The following is a 22021-nucleotide window of genomic DNA, read 5'->3' on the forward strand; positions in this document are numbered from 1 at the left end:
AAGATGTCAAAGATGTCGTTGGAATTAGACTTAGGGGAACAATAAATAGACTTGATAGTACTAATCTAAAGCTTTGTAATGGGGTATTGTCTAACCAATCTTTTTGTATAAGCTGTTTCATTTTTGACTGTTTCCCTTGATTAGTTAATTGGTTGTATCTATGTTGACTTTGGGTAATAAAATCTGAATTATCCAAAATAAAAACTTAGATACTTGACAGAAAGCTTGAAAATGTCGATTTTCATTGGGTGTTTCTTTGATGCCCTCGTTCGCTCCTAGGACTTCTTGATCATAACACCATTAATGTCGTGAACCGTTTAGTTGCATTGATGATGAGCTTGGAAATGGAACTTCGTTGAGCCCTTCAGCACCCAAAATGGACTAGCTTGATGAAGGTTGAAACAAAGTCAGTGGAAACAAAACTTTTGACTATTTTAAAAAAAGTTTTAGAAGAAAGCCGAAGGAAAACTCAGCCAAACAATAAAAGTTGATCCCGTCATTGCCAAGGGATTCCAGAGGCTCATTTGAAGCGTTCAATCCACCAACTTTCTCGAACTGACCCAATAACCCGTTATTTCGCTCGCAATCCCTTTGCAAAACTTGGGCGAGCCAGGTTGTAGCGATGAAGAAGCTTACCGTTAGCATCCAAGTCTGGTTGGGTTGAAGAAGAAGAATGGGTTGAGTTGAAGAAGTGCTGGTCAAAATGGTCTAATATGGTCAAATGATGTCAAAAATCATATTAACGTGACACATCAATTTTCCATCACCCCAATAACAACTATTAATGTCGAGTCGCCAATTTGTAACAAACGATAATGCTAGTGACCGATTTGTAACTTTTTAAACATCAGTGGTGAAAACAAAAACTTAATCAAACATTAGTTACCCTTTGCATAGTTTACCCTAATATTTTTTAACAGCATCAAATTTCCCAGCTAATAAAGAAAGAAAACAACACACCTAAAGTCCCCCCAAAAATAAAAATATGACGAGCACTACAGAATTGATTGCAGAGAAGAAGGGAAAAAAATTGAAATTTGGGGCACAGGACCACCTTCTGATTTTAGTAAAGTGTCGGCATTCCCAAAATTGCAATATAAGAACCCAAAAATCTTAATAGAATTTTCCTGGACTGACTAAAACTCGGTGTGTGAATTGGATTAAATATAGCAGCAGAGGAATGAGGTGAAAGGAAACTGATGTATACACAGGCCAAACAGGTTAGTGGAGACAATTTTTTGCAAGATTTCTTAATTTTTCTGATTTTCAAAGACGTATCTAGCTTACACACAAAATAAACTGGCCCATATTCCCACCTATAGAACAGAAGAAAATGGAAACTACGCATGCATTGTATATCATCCCCGTAAACCGAGACAATTCCCATGCCTAGTATCGACAGCACAAAGATATTCTTCACAAAGGCTATATTAGTGTGATGCTTTCATGTGTGTGTGTGTAGTTCGGGACCTAGCTTCTAAAATATAAACATTTGCACCACCAGCCCTGAAAAAAATGTCATGGAGACATGTCATAATAGGTGTCGTTCTTAAAGTTTAAAAAACTAGAAAAACATGCACTTAATCTATAATTGCCATTAGAAATGAGATATATAAACAGAAATTGATGCTAAATCATACACAAGTTTCCAATAGTAATTATACTATGATACGTCTTAACATATATGAGTATAGTTCTATATTCATGCTATGGAATAAATGAAGGGAATAAGAATAAAGCATCAGCTGAACAAAAGAAATTTAAAACCAACAAAGATTCCAAAGTGTACATAAAAAAAATTCTGGGAATATAACCCATCAATTGTAATGATCAATGTAATCAGTACATCAGCCAACACCAAGATTACAACCCCCAGACTTATTTTCTCCCTTAAACACCATTCCAGAAATTAAGGATGAAGAACCATATGACTAATTCTGTGTTCTTAAAAAGCTTCAACAATCTCTGATAGCGACTCCAATATGTTGGTACTTCAATAAACTATCCTGTGCTACATGACACCAACTTTCAAGTTCTCATGTTACTTAAAACGGGGGAAGACGCGAATTTAATGGAAGAAATTTGAAGTTGTAAAATGAAACAAAAGCTCAAGATGTGCTATCAGTAAATCATTCTATCAATCTTGAGTAAATTTGAAGTTCTTCCCATTATCCCATCCAAACGGGAAAATATATAAAAAGGAAAGAAGGGGAAAATTACCATTAACAGTAATTCAGAATTCTGAGTAGGAGGAGAAACCAATAATGTAAACCTCAGTGGCAGTGTCTCAACATTTCACGCACATGATGTCACCAAAATCCATCAACTAGCATCCCATGACACACAATTATAAACAACCCGATGCTTTCTCGCAAGCAAGTTCCATTGAGGCGACCCTTGACTTGGAACCCATGCATTCAGTTCTATAAAACCTTCCCCTGAAGTCCTAGGTCCACCGATCACAATAAGGCGATCTCCACATGCTCTGAATGCAAGACCCAACCATTCATTGAGACAGCCCTTCAGCAATCTTCCAATAGTCAACCATGAGTTTCTCCCCTTATCATACTTCTTTACCTCCATGTCGCATAGTCAGCAGCATACAGTCATCATTTACAACGCAACCAGAGGGGTGCACCGGCTGCTGCAGACATCTCAGCCTCGCTATTGCTCCACTCCTTCCAGGAGACATCAGGAATTTCAGTCCATTTTCTAGTCTCTAGATCATACTCCTCACCTGAAGTGAGAACCCTAGTATCTTCCCAACTCCCAATTACATAAATTTTCTATCCATAAATACTCCACTACACATCTTCCTCGGCTTATTCATGCTAGGGAGAGTCTCCATTCTGTGTCTCGAATTGTAAATTTCTGCAGAGCTCAGGATATTACCCTGAGAATCACACCACCAGCTAAAATCGCAATCTCTCCAAGACTAGCTGACCCAAACAGCACCTTGGAGCATTCATATTATGCCAAAAGTCCAAGAATTTGTCAAAATACTATATCTATATATAACCTGAGAAGTCAACTCTTTCCAAAACAAGCAATTCAGTTCCCACAGCCAAAGATTCCTTATCTGAAAAAATGAAACATTCTTGTGGCATCCTTGGCAATGCATCCACCTGTGTCGAATTGGATCAAATGCCTCCCATTGAAGGAGTTGACAAGAAAGTATATCCGATGCTCAATCACTCCATTCACCTCCTCAACTTATAGATCTCTCCACTCCTAAATAAACTCATAATAAGGAACAAAAACTCCGGTTCAACAAGGCAATGGAACCAATCAGACCTGAACACCTTATCAGACAACTGATGGAGTTGTCTCCCCAATGGTTGGATTAAGGAATCCAAATCTGAAGACAATTCCGCACCATTTTCCCCACAACCATCCTCCACCTCATGAAATTCGAAAGCCTTACCATCATTCCCAGACTGTTCCTCCGGTAAGTCCTCCACAGAACCCAACAGGCTGTCTTCGGTTTTGTCTAGTCCAAGGAGTGACGGTGGATAAGTGAAGAAACCAAATCCGAAGAAAATCAGATTGCTTACTGTCAACGTCGGATGGTCACTTGAATCAGGCAAGAGGAGGTCACGTGAGTCTTGTGGGGAGGAAGTATATATATTACCATTATCACTGCTATCATTGCTGGAAGATCGTCGGAGGAGAGCTTAGGCAGTTTGTCTCCCGACGAGTGCCGTCAGATTCGGCAAATTTCAGTGAACGCTTCCCATTATACATGTAAGCCCCTCTGTTCCTTGTTGACAAGAGCTTGCAAACAACAAACACGACTCGCAGGACCGATCCTCTAATGACTCTTCCGCCCACCTCCCCAACTTCAAAAGTGAAATTTTTTCCAAAAATAATGATTTAGGAATTTCGAATCACTGTAACAAGCACAAGCTTTTTTTGGGTCCCCCGGAAAAGAAAACGCTGTCAGGTTAACAAATTCAACCTATTACGAAAAGTGTCGTAACCGTTTTCATCCGGACACAAAATTTTTTTGACGGGAAATGATGAATAATTTTTAAATATTTTAAGGAGTCGTCATTATCTTTTGAGTCAGGTAGGTCGAACTAATTTACGTTTATAACCAAAAATTCGTTCTTTTTAATAATAAAAATGGATTCGTGGTTAGTTACGTTTAGGGAAGGATTAGTACCCCTACAATGCCCAAAATTGATACTTATTAACTATAAATTGTCTCTATTATTAAAAATTTAAAAGTTCAAAGATATATTTAATTTATAATTATGTTATTTCAAATTTATTAATATAATTTAAAGAAAATATATTAATATATATATATACATATATTTTCTTAACATATTTATTTATTTAGAAATATTAGAAAATGGTTTCTAGGTGCTTTAAGACAGCTTTTTTTAATATTAAAAAATAAATAATAAAAAATTATTTTAATATAGTAAGATATTTATTTATTTAAAAATATTAGAAAAAGACTTCTAGTTGTTTTAAGACAACTCTTTCCTTCAATCTTAAAAAATAAATAAATAACTAAAACATAATAATAAAATAAATTAAACATATCTAGTTCATAAATAGGATTTTTATTTCATAGAAACAAAAATAAATATTATTTATTATGTATATTTATATGACTAAGATAATAATAAAATAATAATTAAAGCAATAATTGAAATATAAAAGTAATAATATTTTAAATAAATAATGATTAAAATAAAAATAAATTAAAAATATAGTGTAAAATGTAGAATATTTAAACTTAGTACTATACTTTAAAATATCATAAAATCCAAAGGCCTACAGTGTAATTTAGCCTTAATAATATATACGGATTAAATGTAAAATATTAAAACTTACAACTTATAATTCAAAATATTAATATAATATGATATTAATAATAATTAATCCTTAATTCTAAATATATACATAAACATATATAATCAGTGGCAAGAATATAAATAAAATAAAATTAAAACACCAATTTAAAAAAGACATATAAGTTGATTTTAGTGGCTAAAATGGAAGTTTATAAACTTCTGGTGACTGCGTGTATGGTTTAACCATACGAGAATTTACACAAATACCCCTCCCCGAAACGACGTCGTTCAGGGAGGGTATTTAAACCCTTTTAAACCGGCCCTAAGGGCCATTATTTCATTTCTCTGGTTTTGTTTCTCTCTCTTTAGAGAGAGAAGCTCTCGTTTTCTCTCGCCGGAGGAGAAAACCGGCCTCCGTTTCCGGCGTCGATCGCCACCGCCGGCCACCGCTCATGGTGACTGGAACTCCTAAATTACCCTAGAGCATAGATCTCGACCTTCTAAGGCCGAATATGACCTCCGTTTGTCCTAAAACGCTTTAGATCGTTCTAGATCTAAAAAATAAATCGAAGGTTTTTACCTTCGATTTATTTTTTTTCGACCTCATAAGGAGAATCTGATGACTGCAGTTTCCTTGGTAAGCTTCTTTCCTATCTTTTCTTTCAATATTTGGCTGCTGTGAGTGGTTGCTGTCTGTTCGTGTTCGTCGTTATTATGGTCTCTTGTTCTCCGTTGCTCTTTGTCTGTGTGTTGGTTGCCCCTATGTTTTTGTTATCTCCGGTTCTTCCTCTCTGGTTTTTTCTTGCTCTCCGTGGCTGTGTTTCTCTTTGTTTTTGCAGGTTCGGTTTTATAGGCCTCGATGAGGCTCTCGTCGGACCGTATAATAAGGCGGTCTTCGATGAGTCACCAAGCTATGGCGGTGACTCACCATAAAGCATTGATTTGGTGAGGCAGCTGGCTTCTGGAAAGCTCGGTGAGGCGGCAGCTTCGTGGCTGTAGCAGGTTCAAGCATCTGGCAGCTGACCGTCGGCAATGGTCGATTGGAGCACTTGGCAGTAGAGGCGTGGAGGCAGTGGCTTCTGGCAGCTGGAGAAGCGGCTGCGGCGCTAGGGTTAGAAACCCTAGCAGTAACCCTAAACGAGTTATCTCTATTTGGGCCTGAACAAGTTGGGTTTAGAACTGGTTTGGGTCCGGGATTGTAAATGGGCTTCATTTTTGGGTTCTTTGTAAATTGGGCTTGTAATATATATATATATAATTTTAAAAATAAAATGAAAAAATCAATGTCTACAGCTGCCCCTCTTTGCTCATTCTTGTGTTAACAAGAATAGAGCAAAGACGAAAAAGACAATAATTTTTTCATTTGATTTCTTTTGAGTAGGATGAAATATTGAAATCATCATGCACTGAAGGGCTTACAGATGACCCAAAGATTTTGAAAACATCAAAAAGCTCCCCAAGGCATTTTGAAAACATCATGCACTGCAGGACTTACAGATGACCCTAAGGCTTTGAAAACATCAAAAAGCTCCCGAAGGCTTTTTGGAAACATCATGCACTGCAGGACTTACAGATGACCCTATGGCTTTGAAAACATCAAAAAGCTCCCGAAGGCTTTTTGGAAACATCATGCACTGCAGGACTTACAGATGTGGGAAATAGTTTATTAAGTAAAAAAACTAAGGAAATCGTTTTCTTACTTTTCAACAATTTCATTTTTAGAAAAGATTGAATAAGAAACTATGGAAATCGTTTTCTCATTATTTTTCAAAATAACATGTTGATTGGGTAACATGCCCCAATCTCAAGATAAAGCTGTTGGAAATAGTTTACTAAGTAAAAAAACTAAGAAAATCGTTTTCTTACTTTTCAACAATTTCATTTTAGAAAAGATAAAATGAGAAACTATGAAAATCGTTTTCTCATTCTGTTTTTTTGAAATAACATGTTGATTGGGTAACATGCCCCAATCTCAAGATAATGCTAATTTTTGTGGATTGCTTCCATCTCTTCTTCAGATGTTTGCATGATTCCTGTATTTGCGGTTTCGAATACCTTCTTCTTGTAAGGTATTTCTTACCATGAATCTTCTTGTTCTTCCGAAGATCTGTAAAACTTCATGTTTGAATGCACTCAGATGTATCAATGTAATTCATTGCCTATTGTGAAAATGATGTTCTTATGAATGCATGAATGTTGATGCAATCTTCATTTGACTTCAAAGTGGTGAACTTGGTCTTCCTTCACTTCATCATTTATTGCCAGGGTTACCTCTGGATATCAGTGTAGCAACTTACGCTATCAAGCTTGCATTTCTGCAGAATCATCTGGTCAACTTGTATCTTTGCGTCTTCTTGACTTCATTTAAGTCTCATAAGAAATGTTTCATTTGTGGAACTCTTGCCGTAGTCAGAACTAGGATTTTGATGCCCTATTTTGTCTTTGGTAACACTGGTTTTCTTTGTCTGGACTTGTGTAGAAATCCAATAAAGCTTTCATCTTTGAAAAGATAATCTATCATCTTTAAAAAGAGAATCTATCATCTTTGAAAAGAGAATCTATCATCTTTGAAGAGTGTAGATGTAGATATATCTGACTCAGCAGGGATTAATTAGGAGAGTAGAGTTTGTTCTAATTTAACTCTTGAAACACATCACAAGGAAGATTTATTCCAATTCCTTTCATGTCTCCACATATAATCAGATCTCGAATAAGGCAACTTGGACCATATCATGTCGAGATGTTTAACAACAACCTATCGTTCAACCTTAGTTGGCGCCACTAGTTTCTTGTTGTTAAAATTTCAACTCTCCTTCTGTGGAAAGAAATCTTCATTATATCTCACTTTTAATCTTGGGGTTGAAGAAGACAAAATTTATCTTGGATCAATAAAGGAAAACCATATGATAACAACATTGGTTCAACACCATAATCACTGGTTCATAAAACATTTGACAACACATTCTTCATCTCCTGTGGTTTCAGTTCAGATGTTTGTAAAGCATTTGACAACATATTCATCCTTTTTGTATGGCTTCTGCCAAGATTTCTCAATCATTGAAGCTCTTTGCATGATGTTCAAAATTTTTGTATGATGTCACAAGACCATTTGAGAACAAAACTCAATGGGGATTCAAGTGTGATGTTAGTATGACCAAAAAGTTGGTCAAATTCACAAAATGTGTTGGTGTCGAATTGAATAGGAGACACTAATTGATCTCGATATCATCTCGGGCAAGGGCAAGTGTAATACTGATCACGTTTTCTTCTATAATGAGCATTGTAGAGAGTAGAAACACTTCAGCTATAGGATCCATGTACAGAAAGATATCCTTGAAATTCTTGCTGCTGGGGATGAAACGTACATGATAAACCCAAAATAGATAAAAAAAAATCAGTTCAGCCTGGCTGGTAATGATAACCCCAGTAACAGCGGGAATAACAGTAATGTAAGTGAGTCAAGTCTCTCTTTCCAATGTCATCGATTAAGAAAAAACTGATGTGAAAAACAACTTCGTAACCTCAACAGTATGGTTGAAACTAACTGACAGGGATCTCAAAGAAATATTTCCAATCATCACCGACACACAGAATGCAAAAATTCAAAGCTGAGATTTTGAGGAACTGAACCCTGGATCGAGTAGTCTACCTGGGGACCATCTTTATTCATGCAACCGTGATGTAGCTTAACAAAAAACACGATGTCATGTGAAACACGGTTAAGAAGATTGGGTATTTGAAAACATACTTGCTGAGTAGATATTTGTTCAACAACATGATCATAATGTAATTGCCTGATGAACGAAGCAATTATGTATAGTCAACTTCATTGTCATTGTTTCACCATTTTCATTCTTCATACCTTTCTGTCTCATTGGAAATATTTGTTCAAGTCAATGATCTTGACACATGATGATGTGGGCCTTCAGCATGCCCCAACAATTGCTGATACGAACGTTCAAAATACATCAACATTCTTCATTCTGATTGAAAAAGGCTTTCAGCATGCCCCAGCATTTTGCTGGAATAAACATTCAGGATACATCAACATTCCTGATTCTGATTCCTGATTCTGGAATAAACATTCTTGTTAATTTGAGCCTTCAAAATGCCCCACATGGATCTGTCTGAAGAAACCTTTAAAATGCCCCAATATTTGCTGATACAGATGTTAAAAGTATGCTCAACATTACTTCTTGTTAAGATGATCCTTCAAAATGCCCAAATATTCATATTGCTGTGAACCTTCAAAATGCCCCAATATTCTATTTCTAGTTGAAATGGGCCCTCAAGATGTCCCTCTAGATCTGTCTGAATTGGGTTTTCGAGATGCCTCAACTTTCTATTTCTGGTTTACTCTCGACGTCTGTTTGATTGAAATGTCATGATCCCCCATGAGGTCCAATTTTGACAATGAACTGTTGTAGGTACTTGTAGCTTTATTCTTGCCCCAAATCTGTTTATTTTGAATACTCTCATTCTGGTGTCACTAAACAGTAGTATCGTCAAGTAACTGGAGAAATTCTCTTTATGTTGTCACAAACTTAAGAAATACTCAATCATTCTGACAGAAACGTCTGAGATATGTGTCTTCTGAATGAGGTGATCATTTTCTGTATCTGGAGGGATCTAGTCAGACAGAGCAGTAAAAATAACTTGGTAATTCGTTCCAGGCTGACACAGTGGCTTATCATCTTTCAGTGAAGGCCATCTCTGAAATATACTTTTCCATAAGAGAGAAACCAATTTATGCAAATAGTAATCTGATGCAATAGAAAAACTACATATACAGTGGTACAGGCTCTTGAAAAATCCACACCCATGCAACATATTGATTCTGATAACAACTCATCTGATTATGAAGCGATCTTTCAGGATGATTTCACAGATATTGATAGTTCTTTCTGATACCGAGGAAATCCTGAATTCTGATTCTGATGAGGAGAATAAACTGTTATACTTGACAAAAATGGGATTCTCAGAGGCTGAGACTTTAATAGCCATGAAGAGGTGTGGTCTGAATTCATCAATTGCAGAGTTGACAGATTCTGAATTCATCAATTACAGAGTTGACAGATTTTATATGTGCTGCTCAAATATCAAAGACTGCTGACGCACTTCTTCTGGTAGAAGATAAGAATCCATTATGCAATGATCCTAATTACAAGAAAAGGCTAAACTCGAGCTATGATTTTTGGGAAGGGAATAAGCAGAAGAAGCTTGAAAAGAAGTTTCTTAATGAAGACGATCATGCAGTTCATCTTTCAATTCCAATAATTGGTTCTGGGGTTCCTACCGAACCAGATCAGATAACTCAAAGAACACTTCCAGAAGATGATATTGGGTCTCCTTATTTCTACTACGAGAACGTGGCACTTGCTCCAATTAATGTTTGGACTGGAATATCACAGTACTTATTCAATGTAGAGCCAGAATTTGTAGATTCGAAGCATTTTCATGTTGCTATACTGAAAAGGGGCTATATTCATAATCTGCCAATTGAGAACAGATTTCCTCTTATCTTGTTTTCTCCACGCACTATACATGATATTTTTCCATTGACAAAGAAATGATGGCCTTCCTGGGATCCAAGAACAAAGTTGAACTGTTTACAAACATGTACAGGAAGTGCCAAATTAACAGAAAGGATCTGTAAGGCTCTTGAAGCTTATGACGATGAGCCACCTTCGAGTGTCCAGAAGTATGTTCTTGATGAGTGCTGTAAATGGAATCTGGTATGGGTTGGAAAGAATAAAGTTACTCCACTTGAACTTGATGAGGTGGAAATGCTTTTAGGTTTCCCTAAAAACCATACATGAGGAGCTGCTAGAGACAAGTTCCATGGTGGTATCAATGTCATGTCTCTTTTCTCTGGAATCAGTGATGCAGAAGTTGCCTTTTGCTGTCTTGGCATACCTTTGAAAACAGATGAGCAAGAACTGAATGATGATTGGTTGGAGCAATTGATGAGTAGATTTGTCGAATTCGACCTTGTTGTCAGTGGCATCCAGCGTAACAACCTTACTGGAAATCAGGATGAACTAGAAGATTTTTGTTGGTGCATTTTCTTGCAATGACTGCTACAGTGATTGTTTCTTTTGCTGCTCCAAAATACACATCGACATATTCTACTTTTTCGAATCATGGAACAGTTTAGTTGATAGTAAAACTGGTCATCTTCAACTTTTGGAATCCTGTAACCAATGTTACCCAATATGAAAGGCCTATAAGGGTAAATTCTGTTCCAATGTCTTATTCTGTGCCATAAGTCCTCAAATTCAAATTCAGCAATCTTATGAAGGACATAATGGATATCATCTTGAAAAAGAAAATGATCGACATAGAAGAAGTAGCAATGATGTATCAAGACTTGAGCCAGCATCACGGTATAACCAGAGTGTAGGTAGTGACTTGTTCATGGCTCTATGATGTAATCTTCTAGAGAACATGAATTGATGGTTAGGGAAAATAATCTGTCTGGTGATGCTTATCGCCCTCAGCATGAGATAAACGATAAACTTTCTTGATGAGCTGCTAATAATGTCATAGGAGAGTGTCACAAGTTCAATTCTCCAGACTTTCTGGCTTCTTGGACTACTTGCCTTCAAAAATGTGAAATGCTTCATTATTTTGGCCTCGTTCATTCTTTTTCTACAACAGAGGTAGAATAAGCAACAATTGCTTCAAGGACCTTCTTCATTTGAGACTGTCCTGTTTGAAAATGTTTTTTCTCCTTTCTTTATTGAAGAATGAAAGAATTTTGTAAAGTATTACCCCTTTCAGGTTCACAATATAATCAAATCATAAACAATGAGTTTAATGAATATCAAATAAATCAACTACACTTTTAAATCATTCAAAAATCATAGTCCTATGGCAAGTGTCAAAACTATTGACTGATTTAAGGTGTAGGTGGATTCTGATAAAGTAGGTTCTTTTAAGTTGGTTCAGTATGTCGCTTCGGGCTTCCACTATCTTGAAGAAATGGTTGTTATGCTTATCTTGTAGAGATGCTTGTCGTTTCCAGAATCTCAGGAACGTTTTTGAGATGTGTGGTGCTTTATTAAGAGCTTAAAATCGTCTCTTATGTCGTTGTTGCACCATTCAATATTTGAGTCGCCTTTTCAGGTTTTTAACTCGAATCCTCCTTTGGTTTCAAGATGTTATTTAAAAATTTAAATCTTGAACCCCTTTTTTATCATTTTTATATCATGCATTAAAGATTTTAAAAACCAATTTTTGTAAATAAAAATCAATCTTGAGAGGCGGAATGAATTCTGAAGATGTTCTCTTTAGATGCCTTCAATCTTGCTTTGCTTGACTTGGATCTGCCTTGCTGGGGATTTTTCCATCATCTGGATCCCTCTAGACTGCCAAATTTTGGATTCATTTCCATTTTTTCATATCTTCATCTTGCTCTTCTTGTTGAATATGAATATCTGAATTAATTGTACTTGATCCATCTTGTAACTTGAGGCTCGCTGGAGTCACCCATCTTGATTCAATTTCTCCCCTTTTTCTTTTTCCTTTTTTTTTTCTTTCTTTCTTTCTTTCTTTGCTGGATTTTTCTTTTTTCTTTCTTTCTTTGCTGGATGAGTATAAGACTTCAATTTCTTTGAACACCTCCTTTTCTTTTTTGTCCTTTTTTCTTCTTCAAGTATAATATTTCTTGACAGAATCTGTGTTTATTTGGTTTCTCAGAACTTTCCCACCCGTTTTTGCCAATATTAACGCTTCTCGGGAAAAGGCCTTTTTTACAATATTTGACCCGTCTCAATTAGACATCCATTTCTCACGGAAATCTTTATGTATAGGCAAAATCTTTTTTAGCACTAGATCATCCTCTTGGAATTCTCTTGGATGTATTTTCTTGTCCGTTTCTAATGCATTTGCTCATGGTAAATAGCTTTCAATTGATTCTCATCAATAAGGTTTAATTGATTAAATCGAGCTTAGATACATTCAGTCTTCTCCAATTTGTCCTCCTTTAGGATACAAAATGATGGGATCTCAACTTCAATTGGTAATATTACTTCCATCCCATAGACTAAACAATAAGGTGTTGCCTCAGTAAATGTTCGCACAGTAATTCAATATGCATATAAGGAAAAAGTTAGCTTCTCGTGCCAATCTTTGTAAGTTTCAGTGGTCTTTGTAATGATTCTCTTGATGTTCTTATTTGCTCCTGCAAATGCCCCATTCATCTTTGGGTGATATGACACTGAGTTGGCGTGCTTGATCTGTGCGCGAAGTTTAGTCATCTCATATATAGAAGTCCTTGTAAAAAGAGATATCTCCAGGGGGATGAATATTCAAGATTAACTTTACTTACATGAAAAAATGTAATTAATGCATGATATATTTATTTCAATTAATCACTTTTTCTTTCTTCTTGAGTATGCCCTAATCACTCGAAATTATCTTCAATGAGTTGGTCCATGATGCCTCATCTCGTCTCTTCTTGTTGTAAGATTCACGGATAATTGAAAGTTTGGTTCTTTTGAGGTCTTTTGGTTTATAATGGTTTTGTGTTTGGAAGGAAAAATGTGTGACTTTTAAAGTCATGTATATGGTGGAAGGTAGTATAATGAATCGATCAACTCTACCCTAAAAAGTAAACATCTAGAGTTGGTGTCTCAAAAACAGGTGGAGACATTACTTCAGAGTCTCAGATAAATGTAGTGTCAGGATTTAGTTTTGGTAAGGGTCTAGTAATTGGCGTTGAATGGGATATGAAAGATACAATTTTACCACTTGCCAAAGATCTATAACTCTTGAAAAATTAAAAGAATATTTAATCTACTTGATACTCAATAATCTCAAGGTTAAAACTTGATTCCTTGCTCATAACCATAAAAGCAACACACATTTATTTATTGCACAAAAGGTGGAGAAAGGAACAAACAAAAAACAAGTTCAAACAAGATGCTGAAAATAGAAAGTACTACAGTGGTAGATAACACTTCCACTTGTTTATGCATCATGCCTCATTATTCCTATAATGTTGGGTATGTAATAGGATCAGGGTTCTTTTCTTCATTCGCCCTCATTTCTTGATCATTTCTTATGTCAAAACCCCTTTGTCAACAAGCATCTCAATTTCTTTTAACAGTGGCCTACAATTGCCTGTAGAATGCCCCTTTACCCCCAGGTGGAAATTACAAACACTATCTTGATCATAGCTATGAGCATAAGGGTTTGATGTTACTTTAGTTGGTCTTGGTGTGATATATTGACTTTTAACCAAATGAGGATACAAGTCTGAAATAGAAGTTTGGAACACTTCCAAAGTTTTTCTTGATCGCATGACTTTCTTTGGTTGATCCGAACAGTTACTTGCTCTTTTTTTTTGCAATTGCGAGGACTCTGGATGCGACACTCATTCACATGATCAGCTTTTTCCTTTTGATCCGTTGGGCTCTTGGATGTGACTTTTGAGTTTTCTTCATTGATTATATTCTCAATTAAATCTCCACTTGTCACAAGATTCTCGAATTCCTTTTTCGGATTTGCCTGCATTAACTCGAAGAAAGGCGCTGGAAGGGAATCACGAAACATACGTGATATTTCTTCTTCTAATATGGGAGGTTGAACTTGTGCTGCCACTTCTCTCCATCTTAAGGCATATTCTTGAAATCTTTCATTGGTTTTCTTCTTTACTCTTCGAAGATCCATACGTGTTAGAGTTAAGCCTTTAACATACCGATATTGTTCCAAAAATGCATCAGCTAAATCAACTCATCTCTTAATCTGTTCTTGGGTCAACTGATTATACCAGACTACTGTTGGACTAACGAGGCTATCATGGAAAGAGTGAATTAACAGATCATCAGAGCTTAAATATCCTTCCATTTTTCTGCAAAACATTCTTAGGTGGATTAGAGGACAACTGGTGCCATCATATTTTTCAAAATTTGGCATTTTGAATTCATGGGGAATAATCAAATCTGGAACCAAGCTGAGCTCTCTTGCTTCTAATTCTTTATGGTGGGCACTAACATTTTTCATGTTTCTGATTGCTTTCTCTGTCCTCTTGACTCTCTCCTCATATTGTAAATAATTAATGAGGCTATTCTTTAGGTTTGAGTGGGATGCCCCATGGTATGTTATCTTTCTCGACTCTTCAATCTGATAGCACGATTTCTCTTTAGCAGTTATCTATTCTTTATCAGATTCCATTCCCTGAATAATTTGATCTGATCCATCTGGTACTGAATCTGACGCTTCTTTCCTTATATCCTGAGGTAACCCTGTCAATTGTTATGGCCACTGGTCTTGTAGTCCCTTATAAGATTGCTTCATTGTTTTCATGATGATAGTAAAGTAATATGAATGAATAGTCTTGGTTTTTACTGTTACAGAACCTTTCATGAATTATTTACATGTTTTTATAATTAAAGTACATAACAGTACTTAAATAAAAATGTGAAAAATGCATAAATGGAAAAATAAGAATGCAAAATGTGCAATTCAAAGGCAAACATAAAAGTATGAATGAAAAATGAAAAATGCAAAGATGCAAAATGAAAATGCATATATGAAAAGGTGTTTACTCAAGAGTGATCATCTTAGAACAGATTTCATTGGACACAAAAGTTTCGGTACATCAAATAAAACTTTTACATGTAGGGAATAACTTTCACTCTTAATTTCTCTATTTCACTTAAAAGCCAAACTAACTTCCACTTATACTCAGGTGTGGAGTTATCCATCTGCTTTAATTCTCTCGTGAAGCCAGCTAAGTCTACCAGCTTATGAGCCACATTGTTTGCTTGAGCAGCAGCTTCATTCATGACATTGTCTTTTTCCTTCATCCTTTGTGTCAATTCTCGAAGTTGTAAACAATGTTGTTCATTTTTTCTTGTGAGAGAATCTTTGTGTTCAAAAAGTTATCGTACAAGATCTCCATAATCATCTAAACATTTCTTCAATGTCTTGTTCTTGTCTATAGTGGCTTCTAATTCAGTATCAATCCCATGCTGATGGATCTGATATGATGCTTCCCTATTGGTCATAGTACTATTCAACCTTTGATTGTTGACTTGATATTTTCTCAATTCTATGACAGTTGTATTGTGTCTTTCTTCTGCAACTTGTAAATCATGAGAAAACTTCTTGGCTAGTCCTTCATTTATATTGCAATTCTTTTTCAGTTTGGTGACCCCTGTTATCCACTCTTCTGGGATGTTTCCTATGCCAGCATTTTAAAAGGCTTGACTGACCTTTTGGAAATCTTCATGCATGGTTTCCATTTCTGTGCTCAATTTATCATTTCCAAACTTTAAATGACGTATTTGAGCCTCGAACCTTGGCAAATCTTCTTCTCTCTGGGGGCCCCTACTGATACTCTTACCTTTGAATAAATTTGGTGTTGATCTGGCAGGATCTTCAATTACCAAACTAGGTTGATCATTTATCATAAACTGTAAGATTCCCTGATCCAAAAGACATTGGACTCGACGTTTGAAGGCAAGACAATTCTCAATGGTATGTCCTTGAGCTCCGGCATGATATTTACAATAAACGTTGATGTTATACCAATTCGAATACGGAGGTTGGAATGATTTTATATAATATGGATCCACTTCTCGTACTTCAAGTAGCTTCTCATACAACTCTTTATATGATATGGGGATAGTATCAAGATGAGAACCACCTTTTGTCTTGGATTGAACCTGAGTTTTAAATGTATGGAGCAGACCAAACTTCGATGATTTCTGATTACATGATTTCTTCTCATCTCTGGGAGCTTTTACAGTGGTCACCATTTCTTTGGTATCTACAGAAGATTTGTGAATATGAATGATGACTGTCTATAATTTCTCAAGTTGGTTAAGATCCGAAGTCCCTTGCGTATCTGACATTGCAGGGTTAAGTTCATTGAGCTCTCTCTCTTTCTGTGCAGGAATATATTCTCTTTTGGCCAAAACAGATATTCTATCCATCATCTTGGACATCTGCTCTCTTATTTCTCGTATCTCCTTTTGCTCTTCAATGGGCATACGATCTTTGGGTGCATAGCTCTCCTCTATCTTCAGAGTTCCCTCAGGATGTCTTTTCTTGGCCGCATCATATTTTTTTTGATCATAAAACTTTTTGTCCATTTACGATTTCTTTCCAATATGATGAATAGTCTTTCAAGTAAACACCTTTTGGTTATGCCATGATCATGCAATGCAAACAAAAGAAATCAATATGAACAGATCAGAGCAATGTAACATGCATGAAAAAATAAGAAAAATAGAATAGTTGGTACCAACTAATGGAAAAAAAATTTATCTATCAAGGTATAAATTTTAACCTCATGCTTTCTAGTTCCATGCTTTGTTTGGAAAAATTATCCTAACTGCATGATTTCTAGTTCACATGCATTTATTCAGAGAGGAAAATAATAAATTAAAAGCTAAAGCTTATTTCTCCTTTGTATACACTTACAGACAAAGGTTCAGTACTGTCTTAAATCAGGAGAATTTCTAGGGTTCATTATATGCAGGGTTTTTAGTTCTAAGAGTAAAGGTACTCGAACTGTCCTTGTTGATGCCCCCTTGGGCTGTCAAACCCTCAATCCTAATCCATTACAGACTTAAGTGGATTGAGTTCAATTCGAGGGGATACATTTCCCTATGCCTGACACGGAGAATAAATTCTCACGAAGACATAGAATATATGAACCCCGAAAGCTACTTGCTAGGTCTGACACAGAGAATAAATTCTCAAGAAGACGTCGCTTTCACTCCCACTTAAAAGGGATAAATCTCAGTTATAGAGATTATGTTATGCAATGCAAATGTTGTGTGTGATGAGAAATGTTCAAACCTCTGACAGAAAAATAAATAATGAAAATACTTGCAAATAAAATGAAATAATATATATATATATATATATATACTATAAAAAATAATAAGTATATATAGAAAAATTGAAAAGAAAGAATTATAAATTAAATATATGAATTTTTAATTTATAATTAATAGAGACAATTTATAATTGATTTTAAAAGTTTGACCAGTCCCCAGCGGAGTCGCCAAGCTGTCGTAACCCGTTTTCGTCCGGGCACGAAATTTTTACTTGGTGGGAAAAGTGATGTGAATAAATGGTTTTAAAAATATTTTAAGGAGTCGCCATCAACCTTTTGGGTCAGGTAGGTCGAATACCTAAAAATTATCTTTTAAAAGAGTTTTTAAGAAAACATCAGTTAAAAGATGAACTGATCTGCGTTTATAACCAAAAATTCGTTCTTTTTAATAATAAAAATGGATTCGTGGTCGGTTACGTTTAGGGAAGGATTAGCACCCCCTACAACGCCCAAAATTGGTACTTATTAACTATAAATTGTCTCTATTATTGAAAATTTAAAAGTTCAAAGATATATTTAATTTATAATCATGTTATTTCAAATTTATTAATATAATTTAAAGAAAATATATTAATATATATATACATATATTTCCTTAACATATTTATTTATTTAGAAATATTAGAAAAGGGCTTTTAGGTGCTTTAAGACAGCTCTTTCTTTTAATATTAAAAAATAAATAATAAAAAATTATTTTAATATAGTAAGATATTTATTTATTTAAAAATATTAGAAAAGGGCTTCTAGTTGTTTTAAGACAACTCTTTCCTTCAATCTTAAAAAATAAATAAATAACTAAAACATAATAATAAAATAAAATTAAACATATCTAGTTCATAAATAGGATTTTTATTTCATAGAAAACAAATAAAATAAATATTATTATGTATATTTATATGACTAAGATAATAATAAATAATAATTAAAGCAATAATTGAAATATAAAAGTAATAATATTGTAAATAAATAATGATTAAAATAAAATAAATTAAAAATATAGTGTAAAATGTAGAATATTTAAACTTAGTACTCTACTTTAAAATATCATAAAATCCAGAGGCCTACAGTGTAATTTAGCCTTAATAATATATACGGGATTAAAATGTAAAATATTAAAACTTACAACTTATAATTCGAAATATTAATATAATATGTATATTAATAATATAATTAATCCTTAATTCTAAATATATACATAAACATATATAATCAGTGGCAAGAATATAAATAAAATAAAATTAAAACACCAATTTAAAAAGACATATAAGTTGATTTTAGTGGCTAAAATGGAAGTTTATAAACTTCTGGTGACTGCGTGTATGGTTTAACCATACGAGAATTTACACAAATACCCCTCCCCGAAACGACGCCGTTCGGGGAGGGTATTTAAACCCTTTTAAACCAGCCCTAAGGGCCATTATTTCATTTCTCTGGTTTTGCTTCTCCCTCTTTAGAGAGAGAAGCTCTCGTTTTCTCTCACCGGAGGAGAAAATCGACCTCCGTTTCCAGCGCCGATCACCACCGCCGACCACCGCTCACAGTGACCAGAACTCCTAAATTACCCTAGAGCATAGATCTAGACCTTCTAAGGCCGAATATGGCCTCCGTTTGTCCTAAAACGCTTTAGATCGTTCTAGATCTAAAAAATAAATCGAAGGTTTTTACCTTCGACTTTCGATTTTCCGACCTCGTAAGGAGAATTCGATGACTGCAGTTTCCTTGGTAAGCTTCTTTCCTCTATTTTCTTTCAATATTTGGCTGCTGTGAGTGGTTGCTGTCTGTTCATGTTCGTCGTTATTGTGGTCTCTTGTTCTCCGTTGCTCTTTGTCTGTGTGTTGGTTGCCCCTCTGTTTTTGTTATCTCCGGTTCTTCCTCTCTGGTTTTTTCTTGCTCTCCGTGACTGTGTTTCTCTTTGTTTTTGCAGGTTCGGTTTTATAGACCTCGATGAGGCTCTCGTCGGACCGTATAATATGGCGGTCTTCGGTGAGTCACCAAGCTATGGCGGTGACTCACCATAAAGCATTGATTTGGTGAGGCAGCTGGCTTCTGGAAAGCTCGGCGAGGCGGCGGCTTCGTGGCTGTAGCGGGTTCGAGCATCTGGCAGCTGACCGTCGGCAATGGTCGATTGGAGCACTTGGCAGCAGAGGCGTGGAGGCAGTGGCTTCTGGCAGCTGGAGAGGCGGCTGCGGCGCTAGGGTTAGAAACCCTAACAGTAACCCTAAACGGGTTATCTCCATTTGGGCCTGAACAAGTTGGGTTTAGAACTGGTTTGGGTCCGGGATTGTAAATGGGCTTCATTTTTGGGTTCTTTGTAAATTGGGCTTGTAGTATATATATATATATATATATATATATATATATATATATATATATATATATATATATATATATATAATATAATAAAAAAAAATAAAATGAAAAAAATCAATGTCTACAAAAAGAAAAAAAACTAAAGAAAAGTTTCGATTGAAATTCAAAATGATAAAATAAATCAAACGGAAATTTGAATCTAATAAAAAAACGATCCAATAGAGATTTATAAAGGAAAAATAATTTACAGAGGCCTTTCTTTTCGTTTGTGTAAGTACCGGTTACAGAAGTCAAAGGAGAATAAACAGAAAAAATTTATAAAACAGGAAAAAGGAACTCACGATCAAACGAACAGAAGAAAAAGAAGTACCAAATCTCAGTATTTCATAAACAAAACAACAACAACAACAACAAAACCCAATTCCCATATGCAATGGGGGTAAGGGGGAGGTAGGGTAGTAGGCTGCCCCCAACGCCAGGTTGAGAGTAGCTTCCGTGGAAGACCTCCGGCAGTCAGGAAATTAAAAATATAGATAAAATGCAATGCATGTATAAATAAATACAAAATTACATAGTTGAACAGTAATCATATGCAGTTATTAATATCATAAACCAAACAAACTGAACATAATATATAGGTGTGTGCAAATAGAACTGCTAGATTCAAAAGAACATGGGAAACAAAAAGCAGAGAGCGAATTAGATCTGTTTATAATTTCATTAATCTCATTTAACAAATCAGGACAAAAACAAAGTGATTAAAAACTAATAACATGGAAATTGAAAAAAATTGACAGGAAAAAAAGAAGGATTAATAATAACAACAATGTTGCAAGGGACATACTGATTGGATAAGAAGAAATGTCGCCTTCCTGATGCTTCTTCGTCAAATTTTCTCTCTCTCTTTCTCCATATTTTGGTTTTCTCGTCCTTTGGATTTTGTCTGCGAATCACAGCGAGCGATTGAGAGCTTTGGCTTCGCCAGAAAAAACTTTTAAGACGTCCCTTTATCTCTCTTCTATTCCTTCTCTCTATTTATTTTCTCTCTCTCCCCCCAAACAATAAAAGAGAAAATGCTAGTATTTGAATTTTGATTTATGAAGTAAAATAATAACTAAATGTGATTAGATATTATTAAACACTTTTCTCCCTTCCATGGGCGGAGAAGAGAAGAGGCGGGGTGCTGGCGGCGGCTGCGGATGGGTCCTACAGAAAGATGGGGGAAAACAACCGATAACCGGTGAGCGCCAGTTAGAACACGTGTTGATTTATTTATCATGAAAAAGTAGAGTCCGTTACCCCCTACGTCTTTTACCGTCCCAATTTATCGGTCAATTTTCTCCGTTGGTGGAGTTCTGATTCCCTTGTCGATCCTATTCATGAAAAATTAAGCTCAAGTTCAATTAATTACTTAATCCTCAATTAAGCAGTCACCAGTCAATTTCTCATATAAACTTACACATTCTTTATATTTTTTATGGGTAAAATATACAAGTTAAATACTATGGGATACTATTTTGTTTAGTACATCGATTATTAAAAATTTTAAATTATCACTTATTATAGGATGTTACTTTATTAAGTACTTCAACTATTAAAAATTATAAAATGATCACACGAGTATTTATATGTTCCAAACATGTCGTTTCACGTTAAAAAAGTAACGATCGTCTAAATTAGAAATTAACATATTATTTGAGACATGATAAAATCGAATCCTATAATCATTTGAACTATGTTTTATGAATTGACTCTTTGTTTATATTATGTCATCGAGCCAGTACTTGAAATATTATATCGTCGAGTCAGTGCTTCAAAGCAACGACAGTGCCAATAAATATCATTAAAATATTATTATATATATGAATTAGCAGGTTAATGTTTAAGCTCAGATGGTCGTCAATTTTTAAATAGAAAATGAATATTTGAAACACATAAATAGTTAGGTGGACACGAACAGAATGACATCGGTGGTAAATGAATTGTTGTTATTCCTTGAGGTCTCGGGTTCGAGCACAAGAAATGTCAGGGGTGTGAACGTTCAATG

General features: G+C 35.2%; 1 pseudogene; it reads right to left on the reverse strand.

The window, feature by feature from the left end:
* Window positions 1–2322: 2322 nt before the first annotated feature.
* Window positions 2323–3854, reverse strand: LOC120122230 (annotated as a pseudogene).
* Between the last annotated feature and the right edge of the window lie 18167 nt (window positions 3855–22021).

The sequence above is a fragment of the Hibiscus syriacus genome, unplaced genomic scaffold (genome assembly GCF_006381635.1).
Source record: "Hibiscus syriacus cultivar Baekdansim isolate YM2019G1 unplaced genomic scaffold, ASM638163v2 tig00110384_pilon, whole genome shotgun sequence".
In the NCBI taxonomy this organism is placed as follows: Eukaryota; Viridiplantae; Streptophyta; class Magnoliopsida; order Malvales; family Malvaceae; genus Hibiscus; species Hibiscus syriacus.